This window comes from Physeter macrocephalus, chromosome 4 (assembly GCF_002837175.3).
Source record: "Physeter macrocephalus isolate SW-GA chromosome 4, ASM283717v5, whole genome shotgun sequence".
Lineage (NCBI taxonomy): Eukaryota > Metazoa > Chordata > Mammalia > Artiodactyla > Physeteridae > Physeter > Physeter macrocephalus.
The window spans coordinates 110,334,757-110,358,745 of record NC_041217.1 but is presented as its reverse complement, the minus strand read 5'-3'; the positions used below and the strand labels follow the sequence as shown (position 1 = coordinate 110,358,745).

At 39.8% G+C, this 23,989-nt stretch overlaps 1 long non-coding RNA gene and 1 pseudogene across 1 annotated transcript; one reads left to right on the top strand and one right to left on the bottom strand.

The window, feature by feature from the left end:
• Positions 1-2,990: 2,990 nt before the first annotated feature.
• On the top strand, positions 2,991-3,566 carry LOC102982759 (60S ribosomal protein L9-like; annotated as a pseudogene).
• A 9,841-nt stretch (positions 3,567-13,407) lies between these two features.
• Positions 13,408-23,907, bottom strand: LOC114486018 (uncharacterized). The gene is made up of 3 exons (XR_003679264.1): positions 23,864-23,907; positions 14,107-14,156; positions 13,408-13,569 (listed from the first exon to the last, which is right to left on the bottom strand). It is a non-coding gene; the product is annotated as an uncharacterized lncRNA (long non-coding RNA).
• Positions 23,908-23,989: the final 82 nt, after the last annotated feature.

Genomic DNA, 23,989 nt, shown 5'->3' with positions numbered 1-23,989 from the left:
ATCCAAAAACAACAGTATACACTTTCTTCTCAAGTGCTCATTCTCCAGGATAGATCATATCTTGGGTCACAAATGAAGCCTTGGTAAATTTAAGAAAATGGAAATTATATCAAGTATCTTTTCTGACCACAATGCTATGAGACTAGATATCAATTATAGGAAAAATAATGTAAAAAATACAAACAAATGGAGGCTAAACAATATGCTACTAAATAACCAAGAGATCACTGAAGAAATCAAAGAGGAAATCCAAAAATATCTAGAAACAAATGACAACGAAATCATCATGACCCAAAACCTATGGGATGCAGCAAAAGCAGTTCTAGGAGGGAAGTTTATAGCAATACAATCCTACCTCGAGAAACAAGAAATATCTCAAATAAACAGCCTAAACTTACACTTAAAGCAATTAGAGAAAGAAGAACAAAAACACACCAAAGTTAGCAGAAGGAAAGAAATCAGAAAGATCAGATCAGAAATAAATGAAAAACAAATGAAAGAAACAATAGCAGAGATCAATAAAGCTAAAAGGTGTTTCTTTGAGAAGATAAACAAAATTGATAAACCACTAGCCAGACTCATCAAGAAAAAAACGGAGAAGACTCAAATCAACAGAATTAGAAATGAAAAAGAAGTAACAACTGACACTGCAGACATACAAAGGATCATGAGAGATTACTACAAGCAACTATCTGCCAATAAAATGGACAACCTGGAAGAAATGGACAAATTTTTAGAAAACCACAAACTTCCAAGACTGAACCAGGAAGAAATGGAAAATATAAACAGACCAATCACAAGTACTAAAATTGAAACAGTGATTAAAAATCTTCCAACAAACAAAAGCCCAGGACCAGATGGCTTCACAGGAGAATTCGATCAAACATTTAGAGAAGAGCTAACACCTATCTTTCTCAAACTCTTCCAAAATATAGCAGAGGGAGGAACACTCCCAAACTCATTCTATGAGGCCACCATCACCCTAATTGAAGGATTAAAACCATATGATCATCTGAATAGATGAAGAAAAAGCTTTTGACAAAATTCAACACCCATTTATGATAAAAACTCTCCAGAAAGTGGACATAGAGGGAACCAACATCAACATAATAAAGGCCATATATGAAAAACTCACAGCCAACATCGTTCTCAATGGTGAAAAACTGAAACCATTTCCTCTAAGATAAGGAACAAGACAAGGTTGCCCACTCTCACCACTACTATTCAACATAGTTTTGGAAGTTTTAGCCACAGCAATCAGAGAAGAAAAAGAAATAAAAGGAATCCAAATCAGAAAAGAAGAAGTACAACTGTCACTGTTTGCAGAAGACATGAATCCTAAAGATGCTACCAGAAAACTACGAGAGCTAACCAATAAATTTGGTAGAGTAGGAGGATACAAAATTAATGCAAAGAAATCTCTTGCATTTCTATAAACTAATGATGAAAAATCTGAAAGAGAAATTAAGGAACCACTCCCACTTACCACTGCAACAAAAAAGAATAAAATACCTAGGAATAAATCTACTTAAGGAGACAAAAGACCTGTATGCAGAAAACTATGACACTGATGAAAGAAATTAAAGATGATACAAACAGATGGAGAGACATACTATGTTCTTGGATTGGAAGAATCAACATTGTGAAAATGACTACTTATCTTTGATAAAGGAGGCAAGAGTATATAATAGAGAAAAGACAGCCTCATCAGTAAGTGGTACTAGGAAAACTGGACAGCTACATGTAAAAGAATGAAATTAGAACACTCCCTATCACCATACACAAAAATAAACTTAAAATGGATTAATGACCTAATAAGGCCAGACACTATCAAACTCTTAGAGGAAAACATAGGCAAAGCACTCTCTCACATAAATTACAGCAAGATCCTTTTTGACCAACCTCCTACAGAAATGGAAACAAAACCAAAAATAAACAAATGGGACCTAATGCAACTTAAAAGCTTTTGCACAGCAAAGGAAACCATAAACAAGACGAAAAGACAGCCCTCAGAATGGGAAAAAATATTTGCAATGAAGCAACTGACAAAGGATTAATCTCCAATAATAGAGAAAAGACAGCCTCATCAGTAAGTGGTACTAGGAAAACTGGACAGCTACATGTAAAAGAATGAAATTAGAACACTCCCTATCACCATACACAAAAATAAACTTAAAATGGATTAATGACCTAATAAGGCCAGACACTATCAAACTCTTAGAGGAAAACATAGGCAAAGCACTCTCTCACATAAATTACAGCAAGATCCTTTTTGACCAACCTCCTACAGAAATGGAAACAAAACCAAAAATAAACAAATGGGACCTAATGCAACTTAAAAGCTTTTGCAAAACAAATACTGTATGCGAACACATATATATGGAATCTAAAAAAAAAAAATGGTTCTGATGAACCTAGGGGCAGGACAGGAAATAAAGGCATAGACAAAGAGAATGGACTTGAGGACATGGGGAGCGGGAATGGTAAGCTCAGACGAGGTGAAAGAGTAGCATTGACATATGTACACTATCAAATGTAAAACAAATAGCTAGTGGGAAGCAGCTACATAGCAGAGGGAGAGCAGCTCAGTGCTTTGCGACCACCTAGAGGGGTGGGATAAGGAGGGTGGGAGGGAGATGCAAGAGGGAGGGGATATGGGGATATACGTATGCTTATAGCCGATTCACTTTGCTATACAGCAGAAAATAACTAAACACTGTAAAGCAATTATACTCCAATAAAGATGTTTAAAAAAAAAAAAAAGACAATGTCAAGAGAATGAGAAGACAACCCAGAGACTGAGAGCATGTCTTGCAAAAGACACATCTGATAAAGGATGTTATCCAAAATATACAAAGAACTCTTAAAACCCAACAATAAGGAAATGAACAAACCAATAAAAAATGGGCCAAAGACCTAACAAGACTCACCAAATAAGATATACAGATGGCAAATAAACATATGAAGTCTTTGTCACGTCTACTGCAAGAATGAAGACCATTCTCAGCAATCAGGCTGTCCCCATTCTAGAAAATACTGACATTACTCTGAAAGAACACACAGTTATTATGAAGGGCCCCAGAGGAATCCTGAAGAAGGATTTCAGTCACATCACAGTAGAACTCATTTTCCTTGGAAAGAAAAGAAGAGGCTCCAGGCTGACAAATGTTGGGGAAATAGAAAGGGACTGGTACCTCTAGCACTATCTGTAGTCACGTACAGTGCATGACCAAGAGTGTCACCCTGGGCTTCCATCACAAGACGAGGCTGTGTATGCTCACTTCCCCATCAATGCCGTTATTCAGAAGAATGGGTCTCTTGTTGAAATCCAAAATTTCTTGGGTGAAAAATAGATCCACAAAGTTTGGATGAGGCCAGGAGTTGCTTGCTCCGTATCTCAAGCCCAGAAAGATGCATTAATTCTTGAAGGAAACAGCAGTGGACTTAAATCAAATTTAGCTGCTTTGTTTCAGCAAGCCACAACAGTTAAAAACAAGGATATCAGAAAATTTCTGGGTAGTATCTATGTTTCTGAAAAAGGAACAGTTCAGCAGGCTGCTGAATAAGTTTTAAGGTGTCCAGCTACCAAAACAAGATGCTGAATGATTCCCAAGACATATTTGTGATACTTTAAAGATACAGTAAAAGCCCCGTATTGAAAAAAAAAACATATTCCACATCACATGTCATCAGGGAAATGCAAATTAAAACCACAGTGAGATTCCACTACACACCCAGTAAAATGGCCAAAATCCACAACACTGGCAAATGCTGGGAGGATGTTGAGTAACAGGAACTCTCATACATTGTTGGTGGGAATGTAAAATGTACAGCCACTTTGGAACACACTTTGGCAGTTTCTTACAAAACTAAACATACTCTTACCACATGATCCAGCAATTGTGCTCCTTGGTATTTACCCAAAGAAACAGAAAACTTATGTCCACACAAAAACCTGCATATGGATTTTTACGGCAGCTTTTCTCATAATTGTCCAAACTTGGAAACAACCAAGATGTTGTTTCAGTAGGTGAATGGATAAATAAACTGAAGTACATCCAGACAATGGAATATTATTCAGCACTGAAAAGAAATGAGCTATCAAGTCATGAAAAGACACAGAGGAAACTTAAACGCATATCACTAAGTAAAAGACACCAATCTGAGGATACATACTATATGATTCCAACTATATGACATTCTGGAATAGAAAAACTATGGATATGGTATTTGCCAGGGGTTAGTGAAAAGAGAGGGATTAATAGGTGGATCACAGACAATCTTTAGGGCAGTGAAAACACTGTATGATACATGCCATTATACATTTGTCTGAACCTGTAGACCGTACACCAAGAGGGAACCCTAATGGAAACTATGGACTTTGAGTGATTATGATGTGTCAGTGCAGATTTACCAGCTTCAACAAATGTAGCCCTCTGGTGGGAGATGCTGATGATGTAGGGAGGCTATGCATGTGTGGGGGAAGGAAGGTATATGGAAAAATATCTTTACCTCCCTCTCAATTTTGCTATGAACCCAAAACTACTCTAAAAAAATAAAGTCTTTAAAGAAACCCAGGAGCTGGCTGAGGTCTCCCTGATACACTGAGGTGGGCCTCACAGGGGCGGGGCCAGCAGCCCACTGCAGCAGCACCCCCCCAGGGCCATATTGTGGGAGTGACCCTGGACTGAGTAGGAGAGGTACCAAGATGGTGTTTGAAACAAGCACCAGATCAAAGAATAGATCTGAGAAAACAGACAGAGGATATGGAAGAAGGAAGAAGAAGGAAGTCCATCAGTTGGAATAGAATCACTAGATTGGAAGAACTAACAAGATGACAAATTGGGGGAAAAGATAAGAGTTAAATTAGAGTCAGAGTGAGGTGCCGGGGCTTCTATGGCTGGTTCCATTTGTACCTCAGAAGCACAGAGCCCCAGCCTGAGTACTCCTGTCATATATGGGTATGGGGTACTTCCTCTCCCTAGAGACAGCTACATGTGTCCCTGAGAAAGGGGAGAATACCAAACACATCGGATGCCACCAGAAATACATTTAAGGAATTTCAGTTCTCTGGAAACCTCTCAGACAATGTCCATTTCAGTAATATCATAAAATGACTTCTTCAACAGGCACAGTTTATAAGAGTAGAATTAGAAACACAATTATAGAAAACTCTGACAGTTGTGCAAACAGAAAATTGTTTCTAAGGGTTTACACAGTCAGCATTTGCTAATGTCCTGATCTAATGTCCAGTAGGCACTGGATGGTCAGGTTTCTGTGATCGTGGCAGATGGAAGAGTTTCAAACTAAAGGCTGAATTTGTCCATGGACTGACTTCCTCCTAGCACTGAACCGATTTCCCATGACTGACTTAGTAATATAATTTGTGGTAATAATGTGTTAACACGTCATATAAATCTTCATATATTAAGCAGTGACTTTATTATTGTGGGCATCCTGGGGTGTGGATTCATTTACTGTTAGGCAGCCTTTACATAGTTTTTGCTTTCCTTAGCCCATTTGTGCGAAGCTGTGCCTTTTTACTATGTTCGTACAAAGAAGTATATGGATAGGCACCTAAGCGCCATATTAATTGTTAACCCAGACCGGAGAAATTACATAATTTTATTTCTTTTATTTAATATACATTTCATTGTACAGAAAAATAAAAGTTAGAAGGAAAAAGCATTATGTGTTAAATTAGTTAGAAAGAAAACTCAGGTAAGTTTTAAGTTTTAATTAAATTAATTTTACTTAAGTGCTAATATTTTGAAACCCAAAACTAGAACCAGAAATTCTGTTAAGGCGTATGGGCTATACACAACGGGGAGAGTTGTGTCCCAGAAGTTGAATAATGACTTAGGGCTCCCCCAAATACTGAGCTGCTTTATTTACCTAACTAACAAATATCAAAAGAAAATACGATGGAACCTGTTTTCCTGCTAACATTGATGACTGCTAGATAAATACAGAAAGGTCTGACATAAGGTCAGGTATCAATAAAGGCAAGGGCATGAGTCCTAATTGAACAGCTATTTTGTGCTAGGATTTCACCAGGTTCTGGGGGTACCGGGGTGAGAAAGGGGTCAGGTTAGGGAGACGGGACAAGCAGTTCTCTTATGTCCAAAGTGGTCTGGGCACTTCCATGGCTGAGTTCTCTGAACTCATCACTCACTTCCCCACTTCCTTAGTTTCAATAAGCTTGTTGCTTGGAGACTCACATAAAATGTGAAGTGGGAGCATTGCAAAGCAACCTGTCATAACCCACCATGTCCTATTTTATTACCTTTATGGTATTTCAAGGTGAAAGCCTATATTCAGCCTTGTCTTTTGCTTTCTCGGGGAAATTCCAGACGGCTGCAGAGAAGCTATGAAGCTTCTCCTGCCAGTCGGTGGGACCCTGGGCTCTCACACTCTGATCTGCAGGAAGCAGGTCCAGAGGTCGGCTCTTCTCTACGACAGGGATTAGTCTAGGAGCCATTTACGAAGCTGGGCATGACCGCCAGTCCCTTTATCTCCTCCTAAATTCCACAGAACAACCTTAGATATGGAACCTTTTTTTCTTTCTTTTTTTTTTTTTTTTAATTTGAGTTTTACATAAAGAAATAGCTTGGAAGCTATTTCCAGACCAATTTATCTGCTGTTATGGGAACCCTCTTTAAGGAAAAGACATAATCTGTCTGACATCCTTCATACACCCACTCCCCTTTCTCTTTTCTAATGAAAAATGTGCTGTGGTGAAACTCGCTCTGCATCAATCTTAGGCTCCAAAGTCCATCTGGCTAACGCAGGACACTGTACTTTCCTGTGACAAGAAAATGAACATTTTTTTTCAGTGAGTGAAAGTAATTCCTCACATTTTTTCAGATATAGCAAAAAACTGTAAGAGAATCCTAGGAAAGAGCTAGCAAACATTGCCAATAGGCCAAAGTCTCTTCATATTTAACAGGAAGAGGGTGTTTGATCTTTTCTCCACACCACTGTGTATGTGAATTTCTGACCTTGCCCCTGCATTTCTTACTTGCTGTCTCTTGTACAGCAGGTGGTAAATCATCACTCTGCCGAACCCCAGCCCTGCTGGAAAGTGTCTCTGACTCTAGAAAGCACACTGTAGGTGACTGTTCAATTAAAGGCACAGGGTCTGCAGTCAAAAGATCTCCATTTGGGACCTGTGTCCATCACGTACTCACTATATAACTTCGAGTGATGTTATTTACACTAGCAAAGCCTGATTCCTCATCTGAAAAACGGGATAATAGTAGTACTTACTTCAGTTTCCTCATCTATTAAAAGGAAATAATAACATTATGTATCTCCCTGGGTTAGTGTGAAGATGAAATAAAGAACACAAGGTGCATAGCACGGACTGTGGTACATAGCAGGCATTCAAAAAATGGTAGTTACAAGGATGATGACAATAAGAGGATGGCAATGAGAAAATGACCCTCAGTTTAGGTAAGGACATACCAACACAGAGTGAGAAGAGCTCTCCTCTGGCCAGAATGCAGTTTCTCTTGAAAAATGCCTAAAAGGCCTTGCTGTAGTTAGTCTAAACTAAGTTTATTCCGCTCTAACTACCCATCAGTTGTCTTTATACCTGTATGTCCCACAGCAGCTCAGATTCAATGTATTTAGATTTAGGCATCTTAACTCTTTCTGACTCTCATGTCAACCATGTCCTTCTTCCTGTAGTATTTTAATGTCACCTATGCATCCTGCAAACCAGCAGCCTGAGAGTCACCCTGAAACCTTCCCCAACCCTCTGCCTCCCTAATCTTTCACCTCCTGAATATGCCCTGAATCCATCATTCTCGGACTTTCCATATCATCACTGCCTTATTCGAAGCCTCATCCCTTCTCTCCTGCACTACTGCAATAACCTCTTAGCCGCTCCTACTCTCTAATCTCTTTGCTCTCTGCTCCACCCTCCATACATCCTTACCACACACGTGATCATTCTAAAAAGCAATGTGATCAGTGTCACTTCTCTAAGCCCCTGCAATAGCTCCCTACCAATAAAAGGATTATCTCTAAACTCCTGGCCAAGTGTACAAGTCCTCCATGCTCTAACCCTCCCTTCCCACGCCAACCTCATCCCTGCCAATCTTTCATAATTGTCGAACATTCCAACAATGAGAAACTCTTATAATCTCAAGAATATTGTAGGATCCAGACTCCAAGATGGTCCCCAATGATCCCCACCTCCTGGTGTTCACGACCTTGGGTAGTCTTCTCCCACTTTATACCAGAGTTGGTCTGGGTGACCAACAGAATGGCCGAATGATAATAACCTAATCACTCCTGAGATTAGGTTAAAATGACAAAGGCTTCTATCTTGGACTGTCTTTCTCTTGGATTACTTGCCCTATGGAAAGCCAGCTGCCATGTCATGTGAGTAACGCTATAGAGAGGCCATGGTGAGGAACTGAAACCTGCTGACAGTCACGTGAGTGAGCTTGGAGACTGCTTCTCCAGCCCCTTAAGATGACCGCAGTCCCAGCCAACACTTGAGAGCAACCTCATGACACACCATAAGGCAGGGCCATCCAGTTAAGACTCTCCCAGATTCATGACCCTCAGAAACTATGTGAGATCTCAGATACTTACTATTGTAAGCTGCTAAGTTTCAGAGTAATTTGTTGTTCAGCAATAGATAATTACTACAAAAATCATCTTCATTTAAACCTCCTTTCTCTTGTACATTCCTTTATACATGATATATACCATCCATCCATTGCCACCATGCAAGCCTCAGCTAAAAAGTCACTCACTCTATAAAGCTGTCCCACTCCTCCTCCATACCCTGTGTGCACTGTCATTTGTGTTTACACAGCATCTGGTACTTAACTCCACAGTGACCCTTGTCACATTGTCCTCTGTGGTGGACTGAATAATGGTCCCTCCATGATGTCAATGTCCTAATCCCCAGCACCTATAAATGTTACCTTATATGGCAAGAGGAACTTTGCACATGTGATTAAGTTAAGGATCTTGAGATGGGGAGTTTTCCTGCATTATCTGGATTTCCTGGGTTACCTGGATATCATCATAGAGACCCATATAAGATGGACCCAAGAGGGGTCAGAGTGAGGGGAAAAGGTGATGTGACCATGGAAGCAGACACTGACGTGCTTTGAAGATGGAGAAAGGGGCCACAAGCCAGGAAGACAGGCAGCCACTAAAACCTAAAAAAGGCAAGAAGACAGATACTTCTCTAGAGCTTCCAGAAGGATGTGGCCTCCTGGCATCTGAGTTTAGCCAAATAAGATCCATTTTGGATTTCTGATCTCCAGAACAGTAAGAGAACAAATGTGTATTATTTTAAGCCACTAAATTTGTGGTCATTTGTTACAGCAGCTATAGAAAACTAACACATCCTGCATTTCTTTATTTATCCTGCCCTCCTACCCCCTGCGCCATACACAGTAGACTGTTAACTCCTTGAAGATCGTGTCCCATTTATCTGTCCCCAGGACCTAAAATAATGCCTGGCACATATCAATAAATATGTGTTGGTTAGTCAAATAAATGAACTAGTCTAAACTCTTCAGGTTACAACTTGAATATTTCACCATACAGTCGCCCCTCAGTATCTGCGGGGGATTGGTTGCAGGACCCTCACAGATACCAAAATCCTCAGATGCTCAAGTCCCTTATATAAAATGGTGCAGTATAGTTGCCTTCTGTATCCACGGGTTCCTCATCTGCAGATACAGAGGACCAACTGTATAATCAAAGGTAATGACTTCCTTCAAGCATTTTTTTTTTCCTGGTAAAATGTCACTGGTTTTCATAGATCCAGATAGAAATACAATTCCTGTCTAGAAAAAAAAATCTCAAAAATCTCTTATCCTTGGAGCCAAAGAATGTCAGAGGTTATCTCCTGGGTGTAATGACTGAGATAGAATATATTTCTGGAGTAGATCCTTTTCTTCTTAAGTGCGAGTCCTAAAAGAGGCATGAAATTGTGGGCAGAGTCCAATGGAGTAACACAAACGTAAGTAAAGGGCTGAGATTTCCATAAATACAGGTCATCTAATACACATGGAAGGTGTAGACAATTTGAGCAACAGTGTTCTTTTGATTTGCTCCAGAAGGAGAAAGCAGTTCAGAGGCAGAACTGCTATGTAGGTGATGAAGTTTAAGCTTTTGGGTTTTTCACGTGCATAGGTCTCTTCCAAGGCTCTGTCTTTAATTTTGTATTCGTACTTTGATCTTCCTTTCCTTAAAGAAGGATTCTCCAAATTGTATAATCTTCGGGACCAACAAAACCTAGATCTCCCCCTACTTAGGAAGAACATTCCATCGTAGACCTCTCTTAGGAATAAAAATAACTGACTTGGGTAAAAGTCGGGGAGGGACTTGGACACACTTGTCTGTTAAGCATACCTGGGGAGGGCTGGTCATTTATGCTTCAGGAAAGGAGCCGACACCCACCCAGCTGCCACCCTTTGGAAAGGTAAAGTTAAACAATGAAAATTATGCAGGAAGAGTTATATGTTTGTCCTTCCCAAATCTGTTTGATTGTAAAATCAGGTGTGTTGCTTTAAAATGTATAGATTCCTGGGCCTTTCCCCAGATCTACTGATTCAGTCTCAGTGGTAGGGCCCAGGAATCTTTAAGAAAACTCCACCTGTGGGCACCAGTGTGTTAGGGTTTCTGAAGCATAATTTTGAAATAATGATGCATAACTCTGAGAATTTCTGGAGGGAAGAGCAGCCTCAGTCCCAGAAATGGGGTGGGGGAGTTCCTGAGCTGCTTGTTGTTGAGAGAGACACTTGATCAATGATTTATAGTCTGGGTAGCTCTTTCCCTACCCTCAAAAATGCATCCAATTAAATGAAAGATCAGCATCAGCTCCCTAAGACCAGGCCCAGGTAAAAGAAGATGGACTCCAAGATGCTGCCTTCAGGTGGCCTCCAAGGATGTGGTCGTGTTCATCGCCCAGGAGGAGTACTGCCCTCTGCATCTGCAGGGACCTGCATCAGAGCAGTGGGAATCATTGCTTCCTGGACTTCCATCTTCCACACCTGGAATGAGTCTGGAGGCCACAGGGAGAGGCTGAGGAGAGCAAGCCCAAGGGCATCCACGTACAGGACAGAGCTGCAGTTTAGAAAGGCAAAGTAATGGTCTCAGGGTTACCCAACCAGTAGATGGTAGATCTGGGATGATGTAAGACTGAAAGTGTCAGGGAGAAATAGACAGACTTAGTTACACACAGCTAAGAGAGTTTGCATCATAGGGAATTAGATGTGCAGAGTCTAACCAGTTGATGAAAATACAAAACGAGCTGAAAGCAGTCATCTCTGCTTCAGTCTCACAGTTTGCTGGGGAGGAAGGTGGGGGGGGCGGGGATAGGGAAGCAGAAACCTACCCGGGGCTTCTCTGTAGACGTACAGAATGGAGAAGGGGGCCCACTGGCTAGATCACAGAGGGGGCCTGTGCAGGTGCTGAAAACTTGAGCATTACCACTTCCAGTCACATGGGGAAGACATTAAAGGAGAGAGGGTGGAGAGGAGCGTTGGAGAGGGAGTTAAGAGGGGGTCAGCAAGTCACAGCAAGTTAAGAAGGCTAATCCAGAGGCAGAACCTCACTCCCCACTAACGGAGGTGGGATAGACCCCACGAGAGTGGCTTAAAAAAAAACTCTGTTACCTTATTCAAAGGACTCAGCATAAAGGAGGCCCCATGACCTTGTATATTATTAGAGAGGTAACATAAAAAAGATATATATTTCCTCTGATTCACAAGACACCAGCTTCCAGGAATTAATAAAAGAAAGTATAAATCTCTCAGTACTAACTTGCAAATTTTGCAAACCTGGCATGTAGCAAGGAATCAGAGATGGGTCAATACTTTTAGGACAAATGTACCAGAAAGAGCACGAGGTGAAAGGGACTGAGTCAGAGGCAGTATCAGCTTCTATTTTCAGAAAACAGCAGCCTTGGACACAAACCAAAAGGCAGGCAGTATGCAGGCACCGGCCCTGAGACCAAGCCCACATCAATCTCTGGTCACAGCTGTGCACAGAGATAGCAAATCACTCTTTCCTATCTGAGGAACTAAGATAAAGACTGCAAGACAATATAGTTCTTCCACAAAGAAAACTTGCACCAGTGGGCACTCTGCCTCTGGGTTAAGACTCTTTCTGCCCTCCCCATTGATCTGCAGCCTCTAGTGCTAAGTTCTTTCCCAGCCAGAGAACACTTGCTTGCCATACTGGACATGCTTAGCATTCGGGAACTCTCCTATCTTAGCAGCTAGGTAGAGGCAGAGGCAGAACCCAAGCAAGAGCCTTCACACTCTGACTTCAAATTTGGCTTTGTTTGTCTTTCTTGTAAACCTGGATCTGTGGAAACCCAGGCCAACCATCCATCCACATTCATCTAACCGGGAAGGTGTCAGCACTAATGCCAGGTACTGGGGAGAAAGAGTCAAAGACATTGTGGGACCAGATGTGAGTGTGGTACTGCCATTATAATGGTCTGACCATGAACTTGCTACCTCACTCTCTAAGCCTCAGTGTCCTCAACCTTAAAATGCAGCTGAAGATAGAGTTGGATGGGGAATTAGAAATAATATGTAAATTGCCTACAACTGCTCCGTAAGTGGCATTTATTACTATTATTACAGACTGTTAAAGGAGGAGACATCTGAGTACACTGAAGTTGACAATGTAGTGCTATTTTGCACCATGATATATTTATATGATATTTCAGAGAGCAGAGGGGAGGCTTCTAAATCAATACTGGGCAAAGCTGTAAAGTGAAGTTTCAGAATTTTGATGGATGGGTAGGAGTTAGCTAGGTAAAGAGGTAGGCAGAGTGTTTCTGGGCAGGGAAAGCAGCATGTACTAAGACACAGAGGCGTGAAATGCCATTATGCACAGTTTTGGAAGAAGGTCCATGGAAGTAAAGAAAGGATTAAGGGGGTGGCTGTGACCCAAAGAGGACGGTCAGGGGCCAAAGCACAAAGGGCCGTGTGCTAAGCTAAGAGGGTTGAACTTGAGTCTTGATGCTGGGGAGAGACATGGAAGAGTTTTAAGTATAGAACTATGATCGTATTTGTGGAAGGGGTAAATTGGACAGAAGTCAAACTAGTGGCAAATGCTTAAGTGCCAGCTGACAATGCAAAATCCAGGGCTCATTTAGAGACACCTATTTCAGAGCTACAATGTCATAAGAACTGGCATTTTAATTCAGTGCCTCAGTGTAAATCTTATTGACAATAAATTTGGGGAACAATTGAGATGCAGTATCGAGTGATGGATAAGAGTATAGGCTCTGGACTCAAACTGTGTTTGAAACAAGCCTCTGCAAATTCCTAACTGTGTGATCTTGAGCAAGGTATTTGTGGATCTCGTTTTGCCCATCTGTAAAACAGGAATAATAATAGTACCTGCCTCAAACAGCAGCTGTGAGGATTGTATGTGGTTAGAACAGTGCTGGACAGAGCAAGCACTCGTTAGTGTTGACCAGTAGTTAGGGGTGGAGGTGGTGCAAGGCAGGCTCTTTGGCTCCAAGTCACTCTCCATGAGACAGTCACCTTCATTGACTTCTTGGCTCTGACCCTATGGACACGGATTAGCTGTCAGTTAAGCCACATGCGTGACAGTAACTCCCAGTTACTCATTTTATGTAAAAATAGCATTTTTAATACTCACTCGAGCATCAAGTAAATTGTAATGCTTCAAACAGCTCAGTTAATTATTTCAAGCACCACAGGACAAATCTACATTGTTATACTTAGGGTTTGTTTGGTATTTTTTCTTTCTACTCCCATCTATTTCTTAATATATGAAATATTCAGTGCTTACAAAACAATATATGTAATATGTATGTTACAAAGCATCATGACAAACCCAGTGAAATCACTATTCTGGAACACTGCACTGAGGATCCCTATGTGCCTGCTATGGTCCCCCAAATTTATATGTCCTAACCCCCAAAGTAATGCTATTTCGGAGGCAGGACCTTTGGGAAATGATTAGGTCATGAGGGTGGAACCCTCTTGAAAGGGATTAGGGTACTTATAAGGAGGTTTCAGAGAGGGCCTGTCCCTCTGCCATGTGAGGACATAATGAAAAGAACCAGGAATGAGCCCTTACCAGACACCAACTCTGCCAGCATATTGATCCTGGACTTCCAGTCTCCAGAACTGTGAGAAATAAATGTACATTGTTTATAAGCTACCCAATTTATGGTATTTTATTATAGCAGCCTGAACAACTAAGCTAGTCTTGTATTAGTTTCCTATTGCTGTTGTAACAAATTACCTCAAATTTAGATGTTCAGTGGCTTAGAACAACAGAAATTTATTACCTTAATGATTTGGAGGTCAGAAATCTGAAATGGGTCTCACTGGGATAAAATTGAGGTGTCGACAGAGCTGCATTCCTTTCTGGAAGCTCTAGACTTTTCTAGCCTCTAGAGACTGCCCACATTCCTTGGCTTGTAGCCCCTTCAATCTTCAAAGCCAAGAGTGGCTGGTCAAGTCTTTCTTAGGTGTCATCTCTCTATTTTTGACTCTCCTGCCTCCATCTTCCACTGTTAAAGTTCCTTGTGATTATTGGGCCCACCTGGATAATCTCCTTATTTTAAGATTAACTGATTTGGCAACCTTAATTATATCTGCAAACTTAATTCTCCTTTGCCATGTAACCTAACATATTCACAGGTTCTGGGGATTAGGATGTGGACAGATATCCTGGGGTAGAGGGTGTTATTCTGTCTACCACAGTATAAACCTAGGTGTGGAATTGCTGAGTAATAGAGTATATGGATCTTCAACTTTACATGATAATGTCAAATTATCTTCCAAAATAATCACACTAATTTACAGTCCAGAAAAATAAGAGTTCTGATTGTCCCACACCTCACAACACATCTCCTCAAACTACTAAAATTTTGCCAATCTGTTTGGTGTAAAACTGCATCTCAGAGTTTGAATTTCTATTTTCCTAATATTGAGATTGAATATCAATATTTTTTTGGCCATATGGGTTTCCTCTTCTGTGAAATGCCTGTTTATCCATTTGGTTGTGAGCTTTTTTTCTTGAAATTTGTAGATTCTTTTCTTCTTCTGGATATTAGTATTTTGTCAGTTAAATGTGCTACAAGTATTTGTGGTATGTTCTGATGTACCAAAGTTTCTAATTTTATTGTGCTCAAATTTCTTCAATATTTTTCTTTATAAATTACATTTTTGTGTCTTTTTTAAGAAAATTCTTTCTTATCCTGTTGGCATAAAGTCTCCTATATTTTTGGTCAAAAATTTTAAGGTTTTTCCTTTCATATTGATGTCTTTAATCTGCCTGAAGTAGATTTTTTTGATATGATGTAAGGCAAAGATCCAAGTGTATTATATTTTCCGCCCACGTGGGTAACCAATTATCGCAATGCCAATTACACTCATCTGCAATGCCATTTCCATATTAAACACACTCATTTACTTTTACATTTATCCATGCATTTAAACGATGATATATTTTGTCATTCATGTTAAGTGCTTCAGAGTAAGAGAAGTCCTCTATATATTTTAACTTAATATTTTTATTATTTCTAATTGCTTATGCCTTAGGATATAACAAACTTACATTACCACTGGATCCTTCCCTGCCCCTAGATGTCTGATTCTGGGTTCAGTTATCACTACGGGCCCAGCTCTCACTATACAATGTCCATTATTGTAGGTAAACCAATATCATCCTATGTCTCCTGTTCAGGTCTTTCTCCTGTTGCTGAGTCTGTCTCTAGTTAGCCCTAGTTCTACTGCAAACTTCATGATTTTAATTCAGGGATCTATGATTATTTCTCTCAGAGACCTACCTCCTCCTTTTCATATCTCTAGACAACTGCTGTGTTTTGGAGAAAGTCAAAAAGTTTGACCTTTGGTTAAGGAGATGAGATTGTACAAACTTTTCTTGCTTAATACCATCTGCCTGGGAATAAACATCTCTGGATGGGAAGAAATAAAGAGAGGAAGGAAGGAAGACAATTTTTGGAAAATCTGTATATATGTCCTTCCCACTATAGAGAATGTGAGGGCAGGTATCCTGTATTCCAATGATGAGTTTCCATGTTGGGGGTAGTTTCAACAGACAGCAGAACTACTATCTACTCATTGTTATAAATCCTGTCTTATCAACTATACTAAAATTAACCTGCATTTTCTAACTGATTTATGGTTTGTTATGTGTCAGTCCAATTCTTACAGTCAGGGACAGGTATCACCTCTTTTGTAAACTTTCTAGACTAAATAATATCAGCAATGTTCATTCATTTCATGTGGCAAAACAGATCTCACACTGTTAAAAACAAAAACAAAAACCCTGGACTTGTTCTCAAGTATACTCTTGGCACTTCCTACAGGTGTGATGGCCAGCAATACAGGTATGAATCTTAGGTATGGCAATGTTCACAAGGAATGTTTAGCTTACTAGTATTTACAGGTTTTTCATGTAAAGTATATGGATCCATCCTCAGTATCAGCACATAAAAGCTACATTAGTCCCTTATCAAACCTTCTACTGTCCAACTGTTGCGCTGCACCCCGCAGGCCTGCAAGTCCTGTACTTGCCCAGCCTCAAGACCAAAGAAAGAGCCTGGAGTCAGAGATATCAGTGGTTTTATGGATAGGGGATCATACATGTCTAAAGTGGCAGGGGGAGGGAAGTTACCAGTTATAGGGGGAACTGACGTCAGGTTGGCTCACTGGTTACCAAGGAAACCAGCAGAGAAACACACCCCTCACCACCCCTTTGATAGACTATCAAAGTGGAGATAGTTCTGATCTAAAGATTAGAACAATTGCCAGCTGGGGCTGGGAGCAAGTACACAGGCATTTACTGATTAGGCCCTATGATTGAGAGGGAAGGTCAGTCTTGGGAGTAGGGTGTAGGTGAAGCAGGGGATGTACAGAGAGCAAGAGAACAGCCATCTCGGGTGGCCTGACCATACAATATCACATATCAAATCTTGAGTGAGAGAACAAATATTTATAAAACATTGTTGAATGAACTTATCTATGAAACAGAAACAGATTCACAGATATAAAGAACAGATTTGTGGTTGCCAAGGGTGGGAGTGTGGGGAGGGATGGATTGGGAGTTTGGGATTAGCAGATGCAAACTATTACATATAGGATGGATAAACAACAAGGTCCTACTGTATAGCACAGGGAACTATATTCAATATCCTATAATAAACCATAATGGAAAGGAATATGAAAGAGTATATATATGTATAACTGAATCACTTTGCTGTACAGCAGAAATTAACACATTGTAAATCAACTATACTTCAATAAAATAAATTAAATAAATTTTAAAAATTGTTGAAAGAAATGCAGTTTATCTGTATTAGTTTCTTAAGGCTGACATAATAACGTACCACAAACTTTATTAAAACAAGAGAAATGTATTCTCTCATATATCAAGTGTTGGCAGAGTCAAGTACCCTCTGGTGGAGGTTCCTTTCTTGCCTCTTCCAGCTTCTTGTAGCCTCAGATGTTCCTTGGCTTGAGGCAGCACAACTCCCATCTTCACCCCCCTCCTCCCTCTGTGTGTCTCTGTGTCTTCACATAGCCTCTCCCTCTCTATGTCTTACTTCTTCTTACAAGGACACCAGTCTTATAGGACTAGGGCCCTCCTACTCCAGGAGGACCTCATCTTAACTAATTACACCTGCAATTACTTTATTTCCAAATAAGTCACATTCTAAGGTGCTGGAGGTTAGGACTTCAACATACCTTTTGCAGGGACACAATTCAGCCCGATAACAGTATTTATTCCTCCAAAGAAAACATTTACCTTCCAAAGAGGCTTGAATCACACTGTCTTTAGAACCACAGGAATTTGCTTTCTCTGGACTATTTTGGATGCCAGGTTTTCACTTTTCATTAAGCAATGCTATAAGAAATAGCTTTAAAGAGTGCCACAATTGTATTTACTAATCAAATTCATTAAGAACCCTGCCCCATTTGATTTTTTTTTTCAGAACTCAGTGTTACAAAAATTTTCCCTTTGACTAACTTGCAGGTTTTCTTTTAGAGTCACTGGGAATCATATATCTAATTATGTGGATTTTTTTCTTGCTTTGGTTACCAGGAAGCTTGAAACTTCAGCCATAACTTAATATTAATAACTTCAGGAAGCTTAAAACTTCAGCCATAACTTAATATTAATAACTTTGAGGATGCTGCAGCTACATATGTGTATTTTTATTTCTCCTCTGGTGTTGAAATTTTATTTTCATTTGGATGTTAAATAATTTTTTTTTTTTTTTTTTTTTTTTTGGTAGGCGGGCCTCATGACTACTGTGGCCTCTCCCGTTGCGGAGCACAGGCTCCGGACGCGCAGGCTCAGCGGCCATGGCTCACGGGCCCAGCCGCTCCGCGGCACGTGGGATCCTCCCGAACCGGGGCACAAGCCCGTGTTCCCTGCATTGGCAGGTGGACTCTCAACCACTGTGCCACCAGGGAAGCCCTAAATAATTTTTAAAAATTGCTTCTTGTATTGATATTATTACCAGTCACTTGAATACTTTGTTAAAAAATGTACGTAATAGGTAGAAAAAAAAGAAGTAAATCTCCCTTTCTCTCCCTCTGCCTCTTTCTTTCTTTCTCCCTCCTTGTCATTCACAGTAGATTTTCCTGTTGTTCCAGCTGATCCATCACTGAATGACTGATCGAAGATTATGAGCCATCTATAACTGGAACATTCTATATTCCAGTTTACATTTTAAGTGGATGATTCAAACAGTACACAGGTAAACAGGGAGAGGGAGGCAAGAAAATGACTCATTTTATTCTTGAGCAATAAATTTGATCTCACTGACTTCCTTCAAAGATTTAAAAAAAAAAAAAGCCCAAATAAAAATAGCACAGGACCCATGCAACAGTAAAAGGTAAAAGAAATCTGAAAAAGCAGAGGAAATAAACAAGGAAAAGAAAAGAAATCACTGAAAAATCACACTAAAAGCACCAAGGAGTGGAACTTAAACTGAAGAAAATTGAACATGGAGGGCAAGCTATTGAAAAAAAATCACATAGAATTTAGCAGAACATGAATATAGGTGAATAGAATACAGGTGATCACAAAGAAGATGAAAGATATGAACAACAGACAATGGAGAACTGACATATGAATGACTGTTGTCTTTGAAGATGTGAATGAGTAAATGGAACTATAAAAATTTACATAATAGAAGAATTTTCTGAAATAAAGCAGATCTTAAAATTACACTTTGAAAGGGCTCATCACATTCCAAGAAAATTTAATAAAAGCTTTTTTCTAGAACTTCAAGGATTGAAGAAAAATCCTACAGTCATCTAGGCAAAGGGAGAAAGGTCATTTTCATAAACAAAGAAATTAGACATATTCCAAGCAATGTTAGATGCTAGAAGAAAATGGAACAGTGGTTAATGAATATTGAAGTGGAAAAAAAAATTCTATACCTGGTCTAACCACCTTCCATGTGTAATGGTAAGAGAAAGAAATTCTCAAACATACAAGAACTCAAGAAACATAACATTTATGCACTTCTGAAAAATTTATCCGGAAAAAAATTCAAGACAATGAATAGATGAGTAACAATAATGAATTCATGAATGAGAAAGTCATGGGGTACGAAAGGTTTGGCGATGAGCTTTGAATCTATTTATACATAAATTATATTTAAATAACCCAGTATTCTATGTCATAAAAATGAAATATAATTGTTATAATGCCTAAAAGAAAAATTACATAATGTAAAGAATAATATTTCGATGATAATAGACTGAAACAAGAATCATATTTGCTCTCCAAACTAATAGAAAATGGGGAGAGAAGAAGACAGTCCAAGTAGATTAGTTTCATTGTCTTTTCTAAGTAGATTAGTTTCATTGTCTTTCATCATTTCATTTCTAATGTAAATTGAGAAATACAAATGTAAGCATACTATTTAATACACTTTACAACTTCCAAATTGCCAGTCTGGTAGGTGACCTTCTAAAGGGGCTCCCAGTGGTCCCCACCTCCTGGTATCCATGCCCTTATGTGTAGGCTGAACATAATGACATGCCTGTACCAAAGAAAATGTGGCAAAATGATGAATTCATTCAGAAGTGCTTCTGAAATTAGGCTATTAAAGACTGTGACTTCTGTCTTGCTTATAATCTTTCTCTGACTCTTCTCGCACGCTTCTTTCATAAAGCCAGCTACCATGTTGTGAATTGCCCTATGGAGAAGTCCAAGGGTCAGGAAATTGAGGCTCTCAGGAGCCCATGAGGAACTAAATCCTGACAACAACCACAGGGGTGAGCTTGAAAGCAGATCCAGACCAAGTCAAGCCTTCAGCTGTGAATGAAGCCCAGTTCAACATCTGTGAAAACTGGAGCAGTGAAAACCCTAAAGCAGGGTACTCAGCTAAAGCCATGCCAAGATTCTTGACCCACAGAAAGTATGTGCTAAAAAATATGTGTTGTCTTAAGCTGCTAAGTTTTGGGGTAGTTTGTTACACAGCAATAGATAACTAATACACCGAGGAAGATAAAAATAAAACCAAAACAAAACAAAAACAAAGAAAACACAGTTCATAAAGCAAAAGAGCAAACAAAGGAACAATAAAGATTCAAAATGGAACCAAACATAACAGGTAAGATTAAACATGCCTAACTAAAATAATTTCAAGTAGAATAAAATAAACTGTTCAAAAAAATGATTAAATGGGACAAAGAGAGTCACTTTAAAATGGCAAAGGATACAGCTCACAATAGTTACTGCTAGTATGAATCTTCATGTACCAAATACTATAACCTTAAATACATAAAGCAAAACTTCAAGAAATAAGAGAAAAAATAAAATGTTAGGTGATTTCAGTGAATTTTTTAAAACTATTGAAAAATCAAGAAAAAAATATGTATGGATATTGAGGATGTGAATAACATGATCAAAAAGATTGATGGTAATATATGCTACATAACAGATGCTCAGTAAATACTTAATTTATATTTTATATAAGTATTTATTGAGCATCTGTTACATAGCACATATTACCGTCAATAGCAGGAAAGAAAAAAATACAAATATTTTAGATACCCATGTAACATTTACAAAGCGAAATCATATGCACAGAAGAAAAAATGTAGACAATATATACCAAACATTTAATAGGAATTATTCTAGGAATGGATTTATTGGGAATTTTTACTTTATATTATTAATTTCTGATTGTTTTAATTTTTACCACAGTTTGCTTTCATAATAAATAAATAAAATTTTTAAATGTTCCTTCTCCTCTTTAGAACACTCCTGAATAATTCTATTGTCTTTCTTTCCTTTCTTATGGGAAGAACTGTCTCACCTCCCTTCCAAGGATAAACGTCTCATAGTTCCATCTTCTCTGGAATGTCAGTCCATCAATTATCCCCTCTGCTCTGAACTTCCATGTTTCTGCCTCTGATGGCTTCTTCACTTCATCCTACAAACAGCTGTCTCCTGTCCCCAAGCCTAGAGCATCCCTTCACATTACGAGCCCAGATTCCTCCTGGCTGTCTTTGCCAAAATTCTCTACTCCATTTCTGCAATTACAAATCCACCTCTTCTAGACATTCAATTTCTACTGAATCAATATTATTTACGAGGCTTTGTGCTTAGAGTAATTACCAACTTGCCCCCAGATCCTCAACTCCATCAAAAGAGTTAACTCCATCAAAAAGATCAAGGGCAGAGGGGGAGGAGACTATGCCCTATGAATATAATAAGTCAGTGTCTCTCCTGGCAGGAGCCAGGAATGAGCACTGCACCAGGGCTGAGTCCTCCCCTCCACAGGCCTTCAACATTCCACCAAAATGGATCAAGAATCCACCTGATTCTCAGACCTTTTTGCCTCCATCCACAGAGTCAGGGAGCCCAAACACTCATTCCTACTCCCTATACTCACAGCCTTCCCACCATTTTATTTTTTGACTCCTCTGGGACTGATTACAATATCCCCTTTATCCCTGTCTATATCAATCACCACAAGAAGTCCCAGACTCCCAGGTCCCACCTGAAGTCTCATTACCACAAGGCTCCGAACATCCCCTAATCTGTCTCCATCTTCCAGCTTCCCCAATCCCTGAAACTCTCCCAAAGTGCCCTCTGAAATCCATGAGTCCTCTCCCACATCACTTTCCATCACTACCCCTCTGGTTCAACCCACTATTATTTCTTGCCTCTATTACTGCAATAGCTTCTGGCCTATTTGGCTTCCACCATTGCTATCTGTGATCTATCCCAGAGAGATAAGCCAGAATAATCCTTCAAAAATATGCCTGAATGTTATTGCTCTGCTCAAAACTCTCCAGTAGCTTCCCATTTAATTCATCATGAAAGGCAAAGTTGTTGTAATGTCCTCCAAGCCCTACATCCCCTGTTCCAACCCAGCGGTCATCCTCAGTCATCCTGCTTCTCACCCCCAACTCTCTCTAAACCAGCCACACTGGCATCCTTGCTGTTCCCTGGAAACTCCAAGCACATACTCACCTTGTGGCCTATGCCTAACTCTTCTCTCTCCCTAGAATGTTCTTCCCTCAGAAATCCACAGGGCCACTCTTTTACCAACTCCCGTTCTTTTCCTTGAATGTCACCGTCTCAATAAAATTTACTATATTTAGCACTCTCTCCTGCATTCCCAACCTCTTTTATCTGCTTTATTTTTTCATAACATTTGCCACTTTCTAATATATAGAATTTACTTATTTAGTTTATATTTACTATTTGTTGTCTGCCTCTCCCACACTCACATTAGAATGCAAGCTCCATAAGTGCAGTAAACTTTTTCTGTTTTATTTATTGATGTATCTCAAGTATCTAGAATGGTGCCTAGTACATAGTAGGCACTCAAAATATATTTGTTGACTGAATAAATGGTCCGCAGCCTTGTCAAACCTAATGCCCCTTTGAACAACAAATATGAGGTAATAACCTCTTTACCTTTGTGAAGTGAAAGTCATAAGCTACCTACACATGTAATTTTTTAAAAATTCAAAGCAATGCCTTCACTGTAATATAAAGGATAAAGTAAACATATGATTCAACATGGAACTGCTCAGGCACCCCTAAACTAAGACACAATGAAGCAGTCAGATGCTTGCATCCAATCTGTAGAATCACCATGAAATGGGCAGCACAAAACGGACTGTATTGGTGACTCAAATTCCAGGAATGGCATTGCCATTTCACTGTGTGAAAAAGTTGATGTTTATATATAAAATAGATTCTAGGCTCAGGTAAATATAAACAGGTTTTTCATCCACGTGAATGAGCAGTGGGTCAGTCAAGTCACACAGGATGTGGTACAATTCTTTGCTGGGCATGACTGCCCTGGGCATTGCAAAATGTCTAGTGTCTTTGGCCCTACCAACTACATTCCAGTAGTTGCCCATCCGAAATCACTGGGACAAGTAAAATCACTCTGGTAAAAACCCTGGGTTTTAAAATCCTATGGTTCTAATATAATGAACCAAGTACATAAAAAGTGCTTTGTAAACTGTAGAGTGCTCTACAAACGTAAGGTGCAATTATTCACTCTCCCTTTGCATGCCCAGGGCTTCAACTGAGTGAGCCACAGAATAGGTGTTCCAAGCAGAGAATGCCACGTGTGTGTTCAGGGTGAAGGCAGAGTAAGGCCCTAAACAATATGGGCTTGGCCCGGGAAATCTCTACTTGGCATAACTGCCAAAATCCAGCTAAAAACTTCATCAGAGTTGCCACGTGCGAGTCAGACGGGAAGAAAAAAATGGTATTAGCCTGAGGACCCCCAATTTAAAAGTCTCTCTAGGAGTGTTTCCCACCTCCAGCTCCCAGAAGGTTTTAAGTTCTTGCAAATGTCCTCCCTTACCTTCTCAACGCCCCGGCCTCGTCCCTTCCCTTCCGGGCCTCTCGGCTTCCCAGCCGCCCTAGCCCTTGGACCCCTACCCCGCCCGCGGAGACTACAAGTCCCGGCGTGCCCCGCGCGCCCGGCCGG